This window comes from Eumetopias jubatus, unplaced genomic scaffold, assembly GCF_037043125.1.
Source record: "Eumetopias jubatus isolate StellerSeaLion01/CBP00866 unplaced genomic scaffold, mEumJub1_p1.0 scaffold_54, whole genome shotgun sequence".
In the NCBI taxonomy this organism is placed as follows: domain Eukaryota; kingdom Metazoa; phylum Chordata; class Mammalia; order Carnivora; family Otariidae; genus Eumetopias; species Eumetopias jubatus.
In genome coordinates, this window is record NW_028274860.1 from 346283 (window position 1) to 366706 (window position 20424).

General features: G+C 43.5%; 1 non-coding gene across 1 annotated transcript; it reads left to right on the forward strand.

Moving 5' to 3' along the window:
• The first annotated feature begins 11019 nt into the window (after nucleotides 1–11019).
• LOC148161814 (small nucleolar RNA U3) lies at nucleotides 11020–11232 on the forward strand. The gene has a single exon (XR_015767344.1). It is a non-coding gene; the product is annotated as a small nucleolar RNA U3 (small nucleolar RNA).
• The last annotated feature ends 9192 nt before the right edge of the window (nucleotides 11233–20424 follow it).

A 20424-nucleotide genomic window follows, 5' to 3' on the forward strand; every position in this document is an offset into this window, starting at 1 on the left:
ATCAGCAGGATCTGAGCAAGACTCACAGTTGAGTTCTCTCTCTCTTCCTCTCTCAGATACCAAGTACTTCAGAAATGAAGAAAAGAGATTCTTCACTTGAATGGAACCCCATTATAAAACCCCATCATAAAACCCCATATTTTCCACTTGATGAAGTAAATCTAGAGCAGCACATCAAGTTAAAGGCCAAACAGAGCACAGGAGGGATCCTTTGCTGAGAATCAACAGCACGATCACAAGCCATTCTGTATGACGTTGGCTACAAAAGACCGCTTTGAGGAGAGAAATTCTAGCCCTTCAGCTGCAGTTGCGATCGATAGCGAAGGAGACCAATGCCTGAGTAGATCACACACAGTTTTGAGAGACCATAAGTCTCGCTGCTCTAAATTTCATCCTACAGAGAATCAGAGTCAGGAGCACCATGGAAAAAGACCACATGTCAGACTGGACACTCTGGGCCACCAGGTGGGCTGCGCTATGAGGAGCCGGCGTGAACGATGCAGTGTTCTTGCTGGAGAGCTTTAGCTTGAATTTGAGCACGAGGTAGTTATCAGACAAGTTCAGAATGTAGACCACTGAACAAGATGACCGGCCTGTGTCTTCAAACAGTCAATGTCACCACAAATAAGAAACAACCAAAAGGAGAAGAGATATTTTGGGTTTCAAAGGAGTAAAAAGAACGTGTGACTGTATTTATTTAGTCCTTTTGAACGCAAAACATCTCCTCACCTTTAGGTGGCTGTCTGTGGTGATGGTGACATTCCCTTGTTTGTAGGGGACAGGCCAAAAGTCCAGCTTAATGGCCTACATCCTGAAGTTGTCTGATCATGTCCTCCTGATTAAATTCAGCCTAACCCTTTGGCCAGGACACTGCATAGTTCCCGCTGTGTGTGTCCTAGCTCAGCCTACCCCGAGAGCACGAGTGTCCCGTGGGCCCACCACCATTCTTGTGATAGCAGCACTGCTTACTTTGCTAGGGAAGGGCGTATCAGATCTGTGCAGAGCGAGACACCTGATTTTCTTTATAAAATTAGTGATTTGGTAAGTGATACTCTGAGAATGTATGCAGACCCTCTTCTCTACAGTCTTTCTCTAAAACGTCGCCATCCTTTAAGGATCCTGACGGTGTGTCCTAACCCTGTGTGTGTTTGTACATTGGAAGAATTCTAACCGTGCCATTCCTATACAACGCGTATTTGCTGGCAATGTGATGTGGAAAAGAACATTCCCTCCCTGTTCATTATCATTAAAGTTTTTGTTTTGACAATCCCATGGACTCATGATTTTTTTACATTGGATGCTCTAATCTGTTCCTATCGTGGTGATTTGGTGGATCTGGATACACAGTAATGGAAATATTCTTGGTTCTCTTCGTCATATTTAATGCTGAGTCTCCGTCTCTTTTCGGCTAAACGTACCCTACGGGGAACTAATTTTGGCTGTGTTTGTCTCTCTGTGGTACGGGGTTTCTTTCCTGTGTGTGCACCTATGTGTGTCTATATGTGAGTCTGGGGTTTAGGAAGGTTGTGTAGGTAGGGCTGAGCCCTGCACCCAAAGGTTTTGGACATGTCTGGTTCCTTATTAGCTTCTGAAACTTTTCACATTCAGTCTCTAAGTTTTAAGTGATCTCTTAACCTCAAACCGTTGACATTATTCTATTTTCTCTTTCCTTCTGTCTTCACCTGCCTCTTCTTATGCTCTTGTTTTCACTGGGTGGAAACCAGCCAAACAGATGCCATTTACATCCTATTTTTCCCACACGCTCCACCCCCAGATTTTGGTTTTAGATCCACAGTTAAGTAGCTTCAACAGTGATCAGCTGTTTGAAAGTCGAAATTTCCTCAGTCATCTCTCGTCAGGTGAAGTTCACCTTCGAAGGTCTCCTAGGGATGGAATCAGGACTCCTTGGGGGTTGCGTATCGGACACTGTTTCTCCTGCCTGTGTACATGGACATCTAGCTGATTAGAAAGTACTGGCACAATGAGTTTTGACTGAGCTTTAAAAATAGAGTGCTTTCTCGGAAATTCAAGTCAAAACCACAGTGAGATACCACCTCACAGCAGTCAGAATGGCTAAAATGGCCAACTCAGGAAACAACAGATGTTGGCAAGAAGAGGGAGAGAGGGGAACCCTCTCACACTGTTGGTGGGAATGCAAACTGGGGCAGCCACTCTGGGAAACACTTTGACGTTTCCTCCAGCAGTGAAACATAGGAATGCCTGGGTGGCTCAGTTGGTCAAGCATCTGCTTTTTGCTCAGGTCATGATCCTTGGGTCCCGAGGTGAAGCCCCCCATCAGGTTCCCTGCTCAGCAGGAAGCCTGCTGTACCTTGCGCCTGCCATCCCCTCTGCTTGTGCACCCGTGCTCTCTGTCTGGCAAGTAAATAAATAAAATATTTTAAAAAATTAAAAAGTTAAAAATAGAGCTACCTATTAAGCTGCAATTTATTTATTTAAAAAAAAAGGTATTTATCCAAAGGATACAAACATGGTGTTTTTTTTAATTTTTTTATTGTTATGTTAATCACCTTATATTACATCATTAGTTTTTGATGCAGTGTTCCATGATTCATTGTTTATTCACAACACCCAGTGCTCCATGCAGAACGTGCCCTCCTCAATACCCATCACCAGGCTAACCCATCCCCCTACCCCCCTCCCCTCTAGAACCCTCAGTTTCTTTTTCAGAGTCCATCATCTCTCATGGTTCGTCTCCCCCTCTGCCATACTCACCTTTTCTTCCAAACATGGTGTTTTGAAGGGGCACCTGCACCCCAATGTTCATAGGAACAATGTCCACAACAAACTATGGATAGAGTTGCGATGTCCATCGACAGGTGAATGGATAAACAATATGTGGCGTATATACGTACAATGGAATATTACTCAGCCACCAAAAAATGAAATTTTGCCATTTGCGACGACATGGTTGGAACTAGAGGGTATTATACTAAGTGAAATAAGTCAGCCAGAAAAAGACAAAATACCATATGATTTCACTCATAGATGGAATTTAAGAAACAAAACAGAGGAATATAGGGAAAGACAAGGAAAAATAAAAGAGGAAAACAAGAGAGGGAGACAAAGCATAAGAGACTCAACTATAGAATAGAAACTGAGGGTTGCAGGAGGGGAGGTGGGTAGGGGATGGCGTAAACTGGGTGATGGGCATTAAGGAGGGCATTCGATGTCATGAACCCTGGGTGTTATGTGCAACTGACAAATCACGGAATTCTTTTGTAAATTATTTCTTTATTTGAGAAAGAGAGCATGAGAGAGTGAGAACACAAGCAGGTGAGGGGGTAGAGGGAGAGGGAGAAGCAGACTCTTTGTGGAGCAGGGAGCCGGATATGAGCCTTGATCCCAGGATGACCTGAGCCCAAGGCAGACTGACTGAGCCACCCAGGTGCCCTGAATCACTGAATTCTACCTCTGAAACTAATAATACAGTATATGGTAATTAAATGGAATTTAAATACAAAATTTTAAAAGAAAAATATATATATTGCCTTGTTTTGTATGTTTGATTGGGATATAGAATGTAAACTGTTTTTCTTTCCAGTGGATATAAATTGGGGTTTTTTGGTGGTTGGCGGGGGGCAAGTCTGTAGCTTCAGAGGAGATTTCTTCTTTTTCTTTAAAATCTATTAGTTCTGGGGTGCCTGGGTGGCTCAGTTGGTTAAGCAACTGCCTTCAGCTCAGGTCATGATCCTGGAGTCCCGGGTTCGAGTCCCGCATCGGGCTCCCTGCTCAGTAGGGAGTCTGCTTCTCCCTCTGACCCTCGTCCCTCTCATGCTCTCTCTCTCTCATTCTCTCTCTGTCAAATAAATCAATAAAATCTTAAAAAATATCTTTAAAAAACAATAAAATAAATAAAATAATATCTATTAGTTCTATGAGGATAGGTCTTATTGTTGACTCCTTTGTTTCCGTCTCCCGCAGGCATCCAGGACTTTCTCTCTGATCCTGTCTCACTATCTTCTGTTCATTTTCTGTTCTCTTGGCTGCTTTCTTTTCAGTATTCAAAGTCCACTCTAATTTTGCACCAATGTTGCCCTTATGAATCTTGTGGATCAGCCTCTTTCCCGAGAAATTTTCTTCAATTTTTTCCCAGTTTTGACAATTCTCGTTTCCCATTTCTTGTTTCTTGCCCACTTCTCTTTGGAGTCGTGTGTTTAAGGGAACTTTTACCTTTTCACGGCTACAAATGCTTGTTCGCACATTTCATTCAGGTCGGGGTGTCATTTTAACCATTTTAGTTTTCCTATGTTTTGTGATTGATTTCAGGGGGGATCTTTACTGAGCTGAAATGTTTGACTCTCTATTTCTGCTTGTTTGTTTTCTTCTGTCACCTTGGAACACCGGTCTGCTCTATCATTTTCCCTTTAACACACCTGGGTTTGCTGGAATGAGAAACAAAAGTTCCATGTAGGAAGGAATGAGTGCTCTGAGTAGCTTTGTGGATTCCTGAGGTCTGGATCCCTCTCTTTGGTGTAATTGTTCTAATAGATGTAAATAGCTGGGGATGGGGCCATTTGTCTTCTGCTCCGGGATCCTGTTTGCTTCCAGTATGTCCTTTCATTTCTACCAGTGGCTTCATTGTCTTTACCACAAGCCTCCAAAGGACACTACTTTCATCCAGGTCTGGCCCTCCCCCGAGGGCCACCTCTGTCCTGCACACCATGCAGCCCCTTCCTTCGGATCCAAGTAGCCGAAGCTGGAGTCAGCAGGTCTCAGGCACCCTCTGAGCTCTTCCCACTCTCTTTCTGTCATCATTCACCTGTGTTCCCCGCTGAGAAGCCCTCCCTGAAGTCCTCTCCTCTAAGTGCCTGCCTGGTCTGTGCTGACTGCCCTGCTGTCTCTGGCTCCCAGACCCGGCTAAGTACTAACCATCTGGAGTCCACACTTCTCTCTGGCCCCTGGCTGTTCGGGGACAGGGTTATGAGCTGTGTTACTGACTCTCTAGGTTAATCCCTAACCCTTTAAAGTCATGTGTTGAGAGATTCAGCTGCCATTATTCTCAGTGGACTGGTACTCTTTATCTCTCTTTTCTAGATGCAGACTGTCAGTAGCACACACACGTAGACAGAATTGTAGAACAGAACATCCCCGTCCTCATCAGCCAGGTTCAACAGTTATCAACTTAGGGCTGACCTTGTTTTAATACAATCCCATCCACTTACTTTGTCCTGTATTATTATTTTTTTAAAGGTTGGGGTTTCTTTCTTTTTTTTTTCTAAGATTTTATTTATTCATTTGAGACACAGAGATAGAGAGAGAGAGAAAGCATGAGCAGGGAGAGAGGCAGAGGGAGACGCAGGCTCCTCGCTGAGCCAGGAACCCGATGTGGGGCTCGATCCCATGACTCTGGGATCATGACCTGAGCCGAAGGCAGACGCTTAACCATCTGAGCCACCCAGGCGCCCCTGTCCTTTATTATTTAAAGCAAATCGCAGACACCATATTTCATTTGCAGTTGTATCTGTATGTTTCCCTAAATGAGAACCCTTTTAAAGTATTATCATCATAACCTTGTAAATATTCATAAATTAATTTAAAATATGTAATATAAAATACATAGTGTTCAAATTTCCCATTGTTGTTTTTAAGTTGTTTTCTCTGTATCAGGATCCAAATAAAATGCACACGCTCCCATGAGTAGGACCTGTATTCAAGCCTCCTAGCAATGTGTAGATTTCTTCTCAGTTTCTCCCTTTCCTTCCTCCTCCCTCGTTCCCTCCCCCTCCCTCTGGCTCTCACTCTCTGCTTCGCCCTCTCCAGCTCTTGTTCTCTCCTTTTTGTTAATCATTTTTGAAAATACTGAGGTGTTTGTGCGGGAGCATGGCCACGGAATGCATTATAGCCAGATATACTTTAACACAGTCCATCATACTTCCTCTTACTTCGTGGTGGAATCTCCACTGTTCGTGGAGAACAGTGCTATTACAAAGAAAAGGCAAGCCACACATGGAATTTAACATTTTCTGGCAGGAACGTTGAAAAGTAAAAAGTATAAGCGCACAACAATCCAAAATAATCTTGCATCTTGCCGCTTAATGCTTCACATTAAGGGAAACCGAATTCTGCCAGAGTAATAAAGATGCGATTAATAGAAAAATCGTCTGTATTTCTTCAGGTTTTAAGTTTACATTTAAGGGAGCTGTAAATGAAATATAATTAAAATGCATTTCTAAGGAAAGAGGTCCTGCTAACTGCATTCCAAATATTATCGGAATGACTGCTCTGTCGGACCTGGCAGACGTAGAAACTGATCAGTTTCAGGTTTGAATTGTTGGCAAGACTTCCTCTCAAGTGCTGTGTGCGCTTCCATCAGGAAGCACCTCAGGTCCCCTTATGTTCAAGGCCCATCCATCCATTGATTCTGTGGAGCAAAATGATGATCCTTCATCATCATGGTTTGGATCCTAGAAGCCTTGTATGAACACCTGCAGGAAAAGAAATTTCCCCCAATACTATATACCTGGCGGTACATTTTGTAAGGAAAACTCTGGTCCCCTAGCATCTCTAACGGGAACCTGTAAGTTCCGTTCTTTTCCTCTTCATTTTCTTTTATTACTGTGTTAATATGAAAGCAAGGCTTCAGTCATATCGAAGTGTTTCAAACCACTGTATTATGGACTTATGAGTGCTCCATTTATCCTCTCTTTTAGCAGTGAAAGTGATTTCAGGTTGGCTTTCATATCCTTTTGATAAGACCCTCATAGTTTTGAGAACTTTCCTAATATCAGTATGATGAGGTGTTTGTGTCTCATATAGAAGATTTGTTGCGTCTGGCCTGGTCTCGGTCATTTCTCTAAGAATCTGTGGTTTTGTTTCCTGGGAAACCATACTCCCAGATCAAAATGTGTCTCCTCGGGCACTCATTGCAATTGGTTTATTTTTAGGCATTTCCAGTGGACAGAGCTGGAAAATGGCTTATTTGTATTCATATATATTCATACATTCACATACACTCACATACACTGCCAATTCCAGACTGTCATGATGTTCCTCTTTGGGTCTTCTTTATTTTTTTTTTCTCTATCCATAAAAAGTATAGGGCAAGAGGCAGAGTATTAAACTAAGTGAATAAAATACTAATTTTTCAAAATGTTTTGTCCTGACTCTCAATATTCTTCTGGCTGTACACCTATGTTATGAGACGTCTTATGCCTTACTGGGACACCATTTGTGGCTTTTCATTAAACTGATATTGACATCCCTATGTCCCAGACTCCTCCACTATGTGTGAACTGTTTTCTTTGTTGTTTTTGTAATGTCACTGAACACCACATTACATGTCACTTATGGATTCATTCACCTCTCACAAGAGATCTTTTGAAATTGTCAAAGGATTAATTTGTGCATTAGTAAGATGCATAATATATATAGTGACCACTAAGTTTGGAAAGATTGTAACCTCGATGCCATATTGTGTTTATTTGGTTCACCCTCATATTTAACAGAAGAGAGATAAAGAGCCATTTTATGACAATCAACCAAAGTAGAAGGGAACGTACTGAATGGGAGAAGATATTTGCAAATGACATATCCAATGAATGGTTAGTATCCAACATATATAAAGAGCTTATACAACTCAACACCAAAAGCCACAAATAATCCAATTTAAAAAGAGGCAGAAGAAATGAACAGACATTACTCCAAAGAAGACATCCAGATGGCCAACAGACACATGAAGAGATGCTCGACAACACTCCTCATCAGGAAAATGCAAATCGAAACAATTGGATAGGGCACCAGGGTGGCTCGGTCCGTTACCCGTCTGCCTTTGGCTCGGGTGGTGACCTTGGGGTCCTGGGATCTAGTCCCACATCGGGCTACCTGCTCAGTGGGGAGCCTGCTTCTCCCTCTCCGCCTCCCCCCACTTGTGCTCTCCTTCATTCTCAAATAAATAGGTAAAATCAGGAAATAGAAAAAAAGAACCAACGAGCTATGACCTCACACCTGTCAGAATGGCTAAAATCAAAAACACAAGAAACAACAAGTGTGGGCAAGGATGTGGAGGAAAAGGAACCCTCTTACAGTATTGGTGGGAATACAAACTGGTGTAGCCATTGTGGAAAGCAGTATGGAGGGTCCTCAAAAAGGAACGATTAAGATCCATTAATCCTACCACTGGATATTTATCCCCAAAATACAGAAACACTAATTTGCAGGAATACATGGGCCCTTTGTACAGCAGCATAGCCAAATTATGGAAAGAGCCCAGACGTCCATCAACAGATGAATGATAAAGACAACGTTGTGTGTGTGTGTGTATATATATATATATATATACACACACACATATCTATATCTATCTATCTATCTATCTATCTATCTATCTATCTATCTGTCTATCTATCTATTTATACCATGGAATATTATTCAGCCAAAAAAAAGAATGAAATCTTGCCATTAGCAAGGACACAGATGGAGCCAGAGTGTATTCTGCTAAGTGAAATAAGTCAGTGAGAGAAAGATAAATACCCCATGATCTCACTCCTATGTGGAATTTAAGAAACAAAACATGTAAGCAAAGGAAATAGAAAAGGGAGAGAGACAAACCAGGAAAGAGACCCTTAACTATAGAGAACTAACTGATGGTTGCCGAGGGTAGGGGGGCTTGGGGGATGGGTGAGGTGATGGGGATTAAGAAGTGTACTTGTGGTAATGAGCACTGGGCAATGTATGGAAATGTTCAATCACCATGTTATATACTGGAAACTCATGGAACTGTATGTTAACTATACTGGAAAAATATTTTTTAAAAATTTGGAACAATTTTAAAAAGGTGGAACATGGCTTGCTAGATTTCTTTGAGTTGACCTCATGCCATTGACCTGTGGTTGTATTCCTGGAAGCAAACATGGGCAGTTCGAGGTCATGGGTCAATGATGGATGATGTCCACAGTAGATGTGTGCAGTGGTGTTCAGTGGCATAGAAGCTGAGGTTGAGGAGAGAGAAACAGGCAGGCAGGGGAAGTGGTGCCCTGAAGCACCTCTTCACTTCTTCAGCACAGGTTCCCCCCTAGATCTTAGGAGCCAGAGACTTAGGAGGTCGCTGTAGCACTGATAAAGGCAATTGTCCACCTTTAATGTTTGTGGGTCCTGCCCCTGGGCTCCCAAGGAAGCGATGCTTTCACATTTACCAAGGTCAAAATGAATCCACAAAACCTCAATGCATGGGCTCTATTTCACCCCAAGCACACATTGGACATCTGCTTTATGAAAGAAAAGAACCCAAAAGGAGCATTCTGGAAAAGATAAGAAAAAGGAAGACACTTCCCTGGTTCCCATAACATTAAAGCCATACAGCCCTACATGTACTAGAAATTTAAGACCGGGAAATGCAGTGACTTTCTACAATGTCTTTTGTATAAAAATTTGTCACTTTTTATGTAAAAAATATATTTTGGTATATAACCCTTTATCAAAATTTCCTTTGTCATGACACTCTCTCCTGGTAAAGATTCCCTGTCCCATGCAGCTGTACTAATCAGTGCTCAGGTAAAACTCACAACCTTTTATTTTTTTTTTTTTTTGAGTTTGAGCGCCATGTGGGATGCAGAGATTACTTAAAAAGAAAATAATTGAAAAGAAGTAAAATTAAAAGAAAAATTTTAAAAATGTATATGCGTATCAGGAAATTTTATTACTCTCTGCTCTCTCACATTGATATATTTACATTGTGTTACTTACACCATTAAGAGCACCTTAATTACTGTAGCTTTACGGTGAGGTTTAAAATTTAGTAAATTTCTCCAATTTAATTCTTCAAGGTTGTCTTGGCTATTTAGGTATGTTGATTTCCAAATACATTTGAGAATTAGCTTGTAAATTTGCCCCCAAATTGCCTTCTCCAGTATGAATCAGAATAATGCTGATTTGATGTTCCAACAAATTTGAGTGGTCTAGTCCATGAATGTGATATATTTTTTCCTAATTATTTAGTATCCTTTAATTTATTTCAGCAAGAGTTTTCAGGCATCTTTGTTACATGTGTTCTCATACATTTAATGAAGGTGGACATGAATCTCCTCTCTGTTTATTGAATTTCATTTCCTTTTTTTAAAAATTTCATTTTCTAAATGCTCACTGCTAGTATAGAGAAATATAGTAGATTATTACATGAATGTTGCTGAGGTATAATTTAGGTACAGTAGACGGCATCCCTTTAAAGTGTACAATTAAGGCTGTACTTTCAGAGATCATTTCTTTCTTTCTTTCTTTTAATTTTATTTTATTATGTTATGTTAATCACCATACATTACATCAATAGTTTTTGATGTAGTGTTCCATGATTCATTGTTTGCCTATAACAGCCAGTGCTCCCTTCAATGCTGCCCTCTTTAATACCCACCACCAGGCTAACCCATCCCCCCACCCCCTCCCCTCTAGAACCCTCTGTTTCTCAGAGTCCATCGTCTCTCATGGTTCGTCTCCCCCTCTGATTTCCTCCCCTTCATTTTTCCCTTCCTACTAGCTTCTCTCTCTCTTTTTTATTATTTTTTAAAATTTTTTATTGTTATGTTAATCAACATACATTACATCATTAGTTTTTCATGTAGAGTTCCATGATTCATTGTTTGTGCATAACACCCAGTGCTCCATGCAGAATGTGCCCTCTTTAATACCCATCACCAGGTAACCCATCCCCCCACCCCTCCCCTCTAGAACCCTCAGTTTGTTTCTCAGAGTCCATCTTCTCTCATGGCTTATCTCCCCCTCCGATTTCCTCCCCTTCATTTTTCCCTTCCTACTAGCTTCTCTCTCTCTCTTTTTTTAAACATATAATATATTATTTGTTTCAGAGGTACAGGTCTGTGATTCATCAGTCTTACACAATTCACAGCGCTCACCATAGCACATACCCTCCCCAATGCCCATCACCCAGGCACCCCATCCCTCCCACCCCCACCACTCCAGCAACCCTCAATTTGTTTCCTAAGATTAAGAATCCCTCCTATCAGTGAGGTCATAGGATACATGTCTTTCTCTGATTGACTTAATTTCACTTAGCATAATACCCTCCAGTTCATTTCTACAGTTTGTTACTAGAGAATTTTCTCTGAACGTGTAGAGGACCTGAAACCTCAAGGAGGAGGCACATTGTTCTCTCCTGAGCATGAACGTGATTTTAAGTGTTGTTTCCACAGCTGCCCATTGCCACTGATGATCGTTCTTCTCCTCCTTTGGAGGGTAAGAGAGAGAGGATGCAGTGTGAGTGCTTTCTCAACAAATAAAAATTAAAAAAGATAAACTGTACAACTAAATGCATTTTCACAGATGTACATACAATTGAAACTACTGCTCCATTCAGGACACAGGGCATTTCTTCTACCTCACAGCTTCCCTTGGGTGGATCCATTGAAGTCTCTCACTGCCTTCACCCTCAGCCCCAGGCAACCACTGGCATCAAAGACGGCTTGATTTTTAACCACGTTATGGAAATGGAACTCTTTTATGCCTACATTCCTCCGTGCAGCCTAAGGATTCTTATATCTATCCATATTACTAATGGATCACCAGTTCAGAATTTTTCATTGCTAAGGAGTATTCCTCTGTATGGATATATTTGGTCTGTACATTCACCTATTCATGGCCATCTATGCAGTTTCCTGGGTTTGGCCATGGGGAATAAAGCTATGATGAATATTCATGTGCAGTTTGCTGTGTGGCCATATTGTGTAAATCCTTAGGAGAGGAATGGCCGTTCACGTGATTGGTAAATGTTTATGTGTGGTTCAGCTTTTCTCGGTGGTTGGACCATTTTTCATTCCCACAAGTGTATGAAACGTCTAGTTACTTTACATCCTCACCACATATGTTTTCGGTCTTCGTAATTTTAGCCACGGGGATGGTTGTGTAATGGTAACTCACTGTAGTATTAATTTATCTTCCCAATGGCTGAGTGTACCGTCGAAAACTGACCTCTGTGCTTCAGAGCCAAAATATAAGACGAAGACAGAGTTTGGAATATTGAGGAACAATAGCTTTATTGCTTTTCGGGGCACAGGGGGCTAGAACAGTCCAAGGCCCTCAAAAACTGTAAGTCCCCTCCCCCTGAAGGAAGGGGCGGGGGGGTGTTTTATTTTGACAGAAATTGTGTGCATGCTGCCAGCCTCCTTCATCCTGTCTTTAGGGTGGTACCAGGCTCCTGAAACAAAAGGCTTAGAAGGGAGGAGCAGAGGTTTGCAGAAGAGAAGGAAAAGGTTACTTAGTTTAAGATGGAGCCTTGCAGAGACATTAGTGAATCCCTTTTGATTTATGTTCAACTTCATGCTTTTCAATGGTTTCAAGTGGAGCATCTTTTCAAGTGCTTTTTGGCCATTTGTGTATCTTCTTTTGTGAAGCATTTCTTCTTCAAGTCTTTTGACCAGTTTTCCTATTGCATTGTCTTATCAGACACAATATGTGTCAGAACATTACACTGAAAACTGCAGAGCACTACTTCCAGAAATTAAAGAACTAAATACATGGGGAGATAAAATTTGTGGTGGATTGGAAGACTCATTATGGTTAGAGGACAATTCTTCCCAAATTGATCAAAAGATCTAATACAATGCCAATCAACCTTCTAGCAGACATTTTAGTAAGTATTTCTAAGCTGATCCAAATGTTTATATGGAAATGGAAATGATCTTAAATTATCAAAGCAATGTTAAGAAGAAGGAGAAAGCGACAGACTTACATTGTCTATTCCAGAATTACTGTATAAACCTTTTGTGCAATTTAAAAGTGATTTGTCCGATTATTATTCAGTATAAGAGTTTCTGCACATTCTCACTGCAGCTTGGAAGTTGCTTTACCCCTTTTTCACTGTAGCTACTTGATCTATACTTTAGCCAATAGTTCCAAAGTTTTTAAGTGGAGAGAGAATACTGAAGCTAGAAAGTATTTCACTTAACAGAGAGAAAGACTAATCCCTGATCATTAGGGCAAGGATGACCCTACAAGACTTAATGAACTCGCCTCTATTTTCCAGTTGGCCAAGACAAAGTGGGGAGCTACTGATAGCAGCAGTTTCCTCTGCAGACCTTCATAGTGTTGACTGCTTTGGGTTTACATGGAACCTAGGTGTTGGCTGTGTCCTGAGAGGCTGAAATTGAGTTGAGGCCCAGGGTCCCTGGGTCAGGACAGGTCATCCAGCTGTTGGAAAACACGGAGGGAGACCAGGCCATCCCCAGGCAGCACTGGCCACTTCCTCCAAGGAATCCACCACCACTACACTTTTCATGACTTCTGGTTACTAGACTGAGAGCCCCACGACAATTGGGATAATGTTTTACTCATCTCTGTACTCATGACTCCTAGGACCAAACCAAGCACTGAGGAAGCTCTCAGAGACACTCCTTCATGGATCTGATAAAGGGGGTGGCAAATTTCTAATCTCAACTACATTCCTGTCCCAAATACATGCACGAATGCTCTCTGCTTTCTTCCAGGAGGCAACAAATACCCTTCCTTCCAGAGGAGCCTGCCCTACACTCTCAATGCCCCATGACACTCCCCTGTGGTGAGCTCTGGTGAAGAGGGACTGTCCTCTTGGATTCCTCTCAATGGTTCTCTCAGTAGGAAGAGATGTCTTCGGCCTAGCCCCCTCCCCCCTCCATCCTCTGCACTGCCACCATACCCCAGGTTAGGACAGCTACAACAGTTTTTAAAATGATTTTATATATTTATTTGAGAGACAGCGTGAGGGAGAAAGCAAGAGTGAGAGAGAGACAGAGAGAAAGATAGAGAACAGCTGGGGAAGGGACAGGAGGAAGCAGACTCCACTGCTGAGCAGGGAGCCACCCCCCTCAATGGGGCTTGATCCCTGGAGCCTGGGATCATGACCTGAGCTGAAGGCAGGCTCTCGATGAACTGAGCCACCCAGGGGCGCTGAGCTACAAGATTTTCTTTGCATTCTTCCTCTCACTGCTTTGACCTCCTCTGTGAAATCTTATTGATGTCAGAATTCCAAGTTCATAACAGAGACTAAGGAAAATGAAACACTCAACACACGGTCAAGACAAAGGTGTGTAAAGTCTTTGACAACCATAAATTCAGAAGAATATAATTGGTATCACTGCCTCAGAGGCAAGGGTCTCCTAACCTGGCCCTTCCTGACCTTAGGGTAGAACTCTTTGTGGTAAGAATGGACAAGTCCAACCTTTATCCAAACATCACTGATCCCTCTAAGCCCACACTTACTTGGAGAACATCGACCGTGAGGGAGCTCCAAGGTCAAAGCTAGGGGTCTGGGGCAGAACCTCATGGTCACATCGTCCACCTCTTTTTTTTTTAAGATTTTCTTTATTTATTTGACAGAGAGAGACATAGCGAGAGAGGGAACACAAGCAGGGGGAGCGGGAGAGGGAGAAGCAGGCTTCCCGCCGAGCAGAGAGCCCCATGCGGGGCTCGATCCCAGGACCCTTAGATTATGACCTGAGCTGAAGGCAGACGCTTAAAGATGTAGCCACCCAGGTGCCCCTCCTCCTCCTCCTCCTCTTGGAACTGGTGCTTCCCTGCAGTACAAACCAACCCCGATCCATTCTGTGGGGCTCCTCGGGAGGTGCACAGGTTCACCGTGGACGAAGTTACTCTCCTCGTTCTCCTTGCTCAGCTCAGGCTGCTCCTTGCAGAGTTGGATGCCGCTGTATGCATTCCTCAGTTTCCCCTGATTTTTCTGGACCCAACTTGTCCTTCTTCTTACCTCCTTTGGGCAACCACCTGCTCCACCATTGCCTTGTCCTTCTTTGCGTTATTCTCATCCTCCAAACCTGCTGATTTTCTGTCTCCCAAATGCTCCCTCTGTTCTCTGTTTTCAGTGTGGGCTCAGCTCAGGCTCCTGCAAGAGACACACAGTGAAGGGACCAAGTCAGGTCTCAGCTGCAGTCCCCAGGGCTGCTTCAAAGGCACCGCAGACCCTTGTGCACTCACAGAAACTGAGCAGGAAGGGACCGTGGAGAATTTGAATAACAACCTTATCTTACACATGAGGAAGCTGAGCGCAGAGAGATGAAGAGATTTTCCCAAACTCCTTCAGCACTTGATGGCAGCACGGCCCCCACACAGGACTTGGCTGCGAGCTTCCCTGTGGAGTCTCCTAACGTACCCTCTGGGAAGGCACATCTGAATTTCAGGGGACACTTAAATTAGAAGTTCAACTTAAAAATAAATACTTTTTAGGAGACTTTGGATCAAATGTAGATATTTCCACTGTTAAAAATACCAGAAATTCCTTCCTGGGGACAAATCTTTTTCCCAGGTATATAATTCTGTTACTTCTTTCCTTTACAAATCATTGGCTAAGATATTAGGATCACAAAAAAGGTATGCAGGGAAGGAGAAGTTCCTCTGTTACCTGTCCTGGTCTCCCAGCTTAAGTAAGAATTAAGTTTCACTGAGACATTGAATACGCATGGAGAACGGATATTGAAATGGAGACCCTTAAAGAAATATAAAGTATTAAGGCAGACAGTTTTTATGCATTTTAGACAAGGAGAAAATACATTTCTCAGGGATTTGGGGGAGTTTTAATTTAGAGAGTGTCTAGACCGAATTTAGAAACCCTGGTGAGAAGGATGTCTTTTTACTTCTTAGTACAGGGGGTGCCTTTTTCATATGGGAGATTGGTTTCCTGCTTTCAGGGAGACAGAGGAGGGTTTGAGTGTCCTGGTACCAGTTTCTTTTTGGGTAGCTTCAATTCAAAATAATCAATATTGTCGACCTCAGAGAGTCGGGGACCTGGGGTGGCGAAGGAACTGAGAAAAAGAGACTACCGCGGCGCCTGGGTGGCTCAGTTGGTTAAGCGGCTGCCTTCCGCTCAGGTCATGATCCTGGATTCCAGGGATCGAGTCCCGCATCGGGCTCCCTGCTCAGCAGGGAGTCTGCTTCTCCCTCTCACCCTCCCCCCCTCATGCTCACTCTCTCTCTATCTCATTCTCTCTCTCAAATAAATAAATAAAATCTTTTAAAAAAAGAAAAAGAGACGACAGTATAGCGAGGCACAGGGGACCCCAAGCAAACAGCCCGAGGTCCTGAGGTTTATTTTCCATAATCTAATATACCTTCTACAGTGATATAGTACTATAATGATTTACAGCAGGGGCTTAGTAAGGCGCATCTTCCACGTACACAGGGTTAGTCAAGTGAAGCAATGGCAGTGGAGAAGGAATAAAGAAATCTGCAACTGGCTGTGATCAATTAATTGTAAACAGCATTGTACTCGGTCTTTAACACAGGATAAGAAAACAAAAAAGGGAATGCACAGTGTGCTGTTTACAGCTGGCTTCCTATCTACAAAACATCTTCTGCTGTGTACTTTAGATCAGACCACACACATCCCAAGGGCATTTCACTCTGATCCTTTCAGGTTATTTTTAACCCTGCAATCTCGAGTTTTCTCAGAGATCTTGGAGTCTGAATGAACATGCACCAGTGGTCGTTGTGGCATTCTGTTTCCCCCAAATATGCCATTGTGGTACATTTTGGGCAATCTGACCTTGGCGCCTATGGGTACTATGGTTTCTCTCCGCCTTGCTCATTACTCAGTGCCTATTTCAGAGAGAAAGGTAAACATATCATTCTTAGAAATACCAAGGTGGCTCTCTCGGTTCAGCGTCTGACTCTTGATTTCAGCTCAGGTCATGATCTCAGGGTCATGCGATTGAGCCCCAGTTTAGTCTTCATGCTCAGTGCAGAGTCAGCTTGGGATTCTTTCTTCCTCTCCGTCTGCCCATCACCCCTGCTCTAAATAAATAAATAATATTTAAAAAAGAAATACAAAATAAATACCATGACCTTATGTGAAACTAATACAATGCCTATGTTAAGTGGACCAGATTAGTTTAAAAATTATTTTAAAGCGCACCTGGGTGGCTCAGTTGTTTAAGTGTCAGTCTTTGGCTCAGGTCAGAATCCCAGGGTCCTGGGATAAGCCCGTATGTCCAGCTCCCTGCTCAGTGGTGAGTCAGCTTCTCTCTGTTCCTCTTCCACTACCCCCACCACCGCTCCTGATATCTCAAGTACTCTCTCTCAAATAAGTAAATTAAAAAATTTTAAAAAGCAATGCAATGGTCCTCTCTGGAATCAACCCACACATAAGCATGCTTTCTTTTTGCTGCACCCCAGTCCCCCTTTCTCTTTATTACCTATCTGACCTACATCCTTCCCCCAGCGATGGAGACAGCTCAGATGCACTGCTTCACCTGGTGGTGGGGCCAAAGAGAAGTGCACACATGGTTAGAATGGGCTGCCTTGAGAGTCAGCCGTAACGTAGCTACAGGCAGTTAGAAACAAGCCTAAAGTACCATTAGGAATAAGCACTACAACATTTAGCGGTACAGATTTTAGGTGTGGAATTGATATCACCTTCCTTGTACAAATGTGTTTAGACTCAAGCCTGAGACTATGGGATCAGTCAAAATGAAAGAAAACTGTGTCAAGTGTGAAGATACTAAGTTACCAAAGTTATTCTGAGTTGTATAATTAGTTTGTCCCTTAGCCCCTCATTTCCACCTGCAGAACCTAGAAGACGTGCAACAGAGTCCCCACTTGCCATCAAAGTCAATCTGAGGACACAATAATTTAAACTGTTAACCCAAACTTTCCATTTTTTCTTAACCTGTGTTGAATACCAGGCATTTCGATTGCCCATTCCCATTTCCAGGGAGACTGCAGTGAGGACGGAGAATAATGTGGTGCATCCAGGTAATAGTCTGTTTCTTGGTCCGCTTCTGTGCTCAGCATGTCAACTTTTGTCTGCCAGTGGACCTCTAACCACACAGGGGAAACCCAACAAATATTAAAAGTGTAGGTTCTCTAGGTTAATCTACATTTAGGATTCTGTAGTGCTCAGAATGGCTCTTGAACTGCAAGGACCAAGGTAGATGCCCCCTCCTTACCTTAGGGGGAGTAATTCTGATTCCTGAAGCATGCACCTCTTCGTTTTCTATTTATTATTATTATTTTTTAATTTCAGCTAGGCTCCATCACCTACGTGGGACTCTAATGCATGACCCTGAAATGAAAGTTGCACGCTCTACTGACCGAGGCAGCATGTGTCCCCCCAGCACCTTTGATGCAGGCAAATACCATGATTTTCATGTTGGAAAAATACTGCAAACTGTGGGACATGCCTTCAATCCGCTCCACTCCTTCTGGGCATGTTTCCTGAGTTCCGGCTGTGTGCGAGTCCTCTTTCCCACCCACCCATAGAAGGGCATATACATGGAAAATGTGCCCATCCATAGAAGACCCTCTAGGATCCCAACCCAGATCCGCTGGGATCCCTGGGGTCTTTTCTGTGTTATGCTCTCCTGCTCTCAGTGTGTTTCTGCCTCTAAAGGCACCTGTGAGCAGGACTGCCCTGGGGCTCCTGGAGCTCCTTTGTACCCAGTCCCAGAGAACGGGGAGTACATGCCGTATATGACCACAGCCCCATGTATCTCCCCTCCCCAAAGGCACTCAGCCTTTCACTAACAGGTGCAGCAGGGTGAAATCTCCATTCCTGGCCCAGGGGAGACTAACTCTGAAACACAAGTGTCCCCTAGGCTCTCCTAAACCTGTCGGGACAAAGCTCCCCCACAGCTGTTGCTGGAAATCACAACTTACACAGCAATGAGCTCAAAATGGTCACAGATCTAAGTATAAGAGCCAAAACTATTGTGCAAGAGGACTACATGGGAGAAAATGGTCAGGAATTCACAGTAAGCAAAGAGTTCTAAGTCACTACGGCAAGAGCACGATACGTAAGAGAAAATTGAAGATGAAGAAGTTTTTTGCATCAAACATTGCCACTGAGAAAAGGAACAGAGAAGCCACTGATTAGGAGAAACTATTTGTGGATTAAATACCCAATGGGGACTCACGTTCACGAGAGACAAGAGGACTTTGAACTCACTCAATGGGCAGAAGCAACACACTCGTTTAAGCCAGTATAAGAGTCGAATACACATGTACCAAAGGAGACACATAAAAAGGTAATCAATGTTATTAGTAATATGTTATTAGTTCTCAAAGAAATGCAAGGAAAACCAGGTACCATTTTACACCAACTAGTGCGCTTACGTCCCAAAGACGATACCAAGTGTTGCTGAGGATGAACAGAAACTGGACCCTCCTATATTGCTGGTCGCAACGTAAAATATAACAGCTCCTGCAGAAGCCACTTTGAGAGTTCTTAAGAGTTCAGCACAAGCTTGCCATAGGACCCAGCCATTCCACAACTAGGAATCTATCTGAGAGAATAAAAACATATGTCCGCTCAAGTCTCGGTCAGAAATGTTCCGGGCAGCGTTATTCACAATGGGCAAAAACTGACAGCAACACAAAGGGCCATCGGCTGGTGAATGGACAAACCAAATGTTTCCTATGTGTACCATGGCATCTATTCCGCAACAAAAGGCACAGAAATCTGATCCAAGCTACAGCATGGAGGAACCTCAAAAGGATGCTAAGTGAAAGAAGCCAGTCACCAAGAACTACAGACTGTCTCATTCGGCTTATGTAAAATGTGCAGAAAGGAGCAATGCACAGAGACAGAAAGCAAATCAGTGCTGCTTGGGGCTGGAGGAGGGAGCGGAGACTGTCTGCAGAGGGGCTGGAGGGAGTGTGGGAAGGTGAAGGAAGCCTCTGAAACAAACTAGGGCACTAGCTGAACAACTCTGTCATTGTTGACAATGGGTGAAATTTATTGTATGTCAATTTCACCTAAAAAAAAAAAGAAAGAAGGCGACCCTCGCACATCAGTGGGTCCTGGGGTCCCCAGGCAAACACTGCCTGGTGAGGGGCCACATCCTGGAGTCCCAGCAGGTGGTGGCTCAGAGCCTGGTTTCTGACCTCCCAGCTGGAGTCAGGGGTTCAGTGACTGTGCCTTCAGCCTCAGGCCCTGGCAGTTCCCCTGGAATCCACCAGGCGGCAGACTACTTAAGGGAACAGACCTTCAGGTGGCCCAAGGACACCAGGGGGAAGCAAGCAAAGATAGGGCACCAGCTGGCTGGAGATTCCTAAAGGAAGTGAAGGCTGCAGGACCCATGGAAGCTGCTGGCAAGATCTGGATGGATCTTAAGTAGGTTTGGTCCCCTGGGTGGGCTCTAAGCACTAAGCTTTAGGTTAACATCCAAAGGTTCCCTTTGATGCTCCCTCCTGCAGTGGCACTGAGGCTCCCCCCGTGGAAGCTCAGCATAGGGAAAAGAACCTGTGCTGCTATTCACCTTCTTCTGAGTCGAAATGGAACACTTGGTCTGCGTTTAGGGGAATCTGCCCTTTTCTGGCCCTCTATGTAGGGCCAGCTCCTGGGTGCTGAGCCATCCCTGCAGGAGGCTAGAAGAGGCACTCTGGTCCTTCACATTGGAGCTGGGCTTGCAAAGAAGGGTTCCTGCTAATCCATATTTCCCTGGCCCTGGCTGAGCATCCTGGTCCAAGATCAGGGGC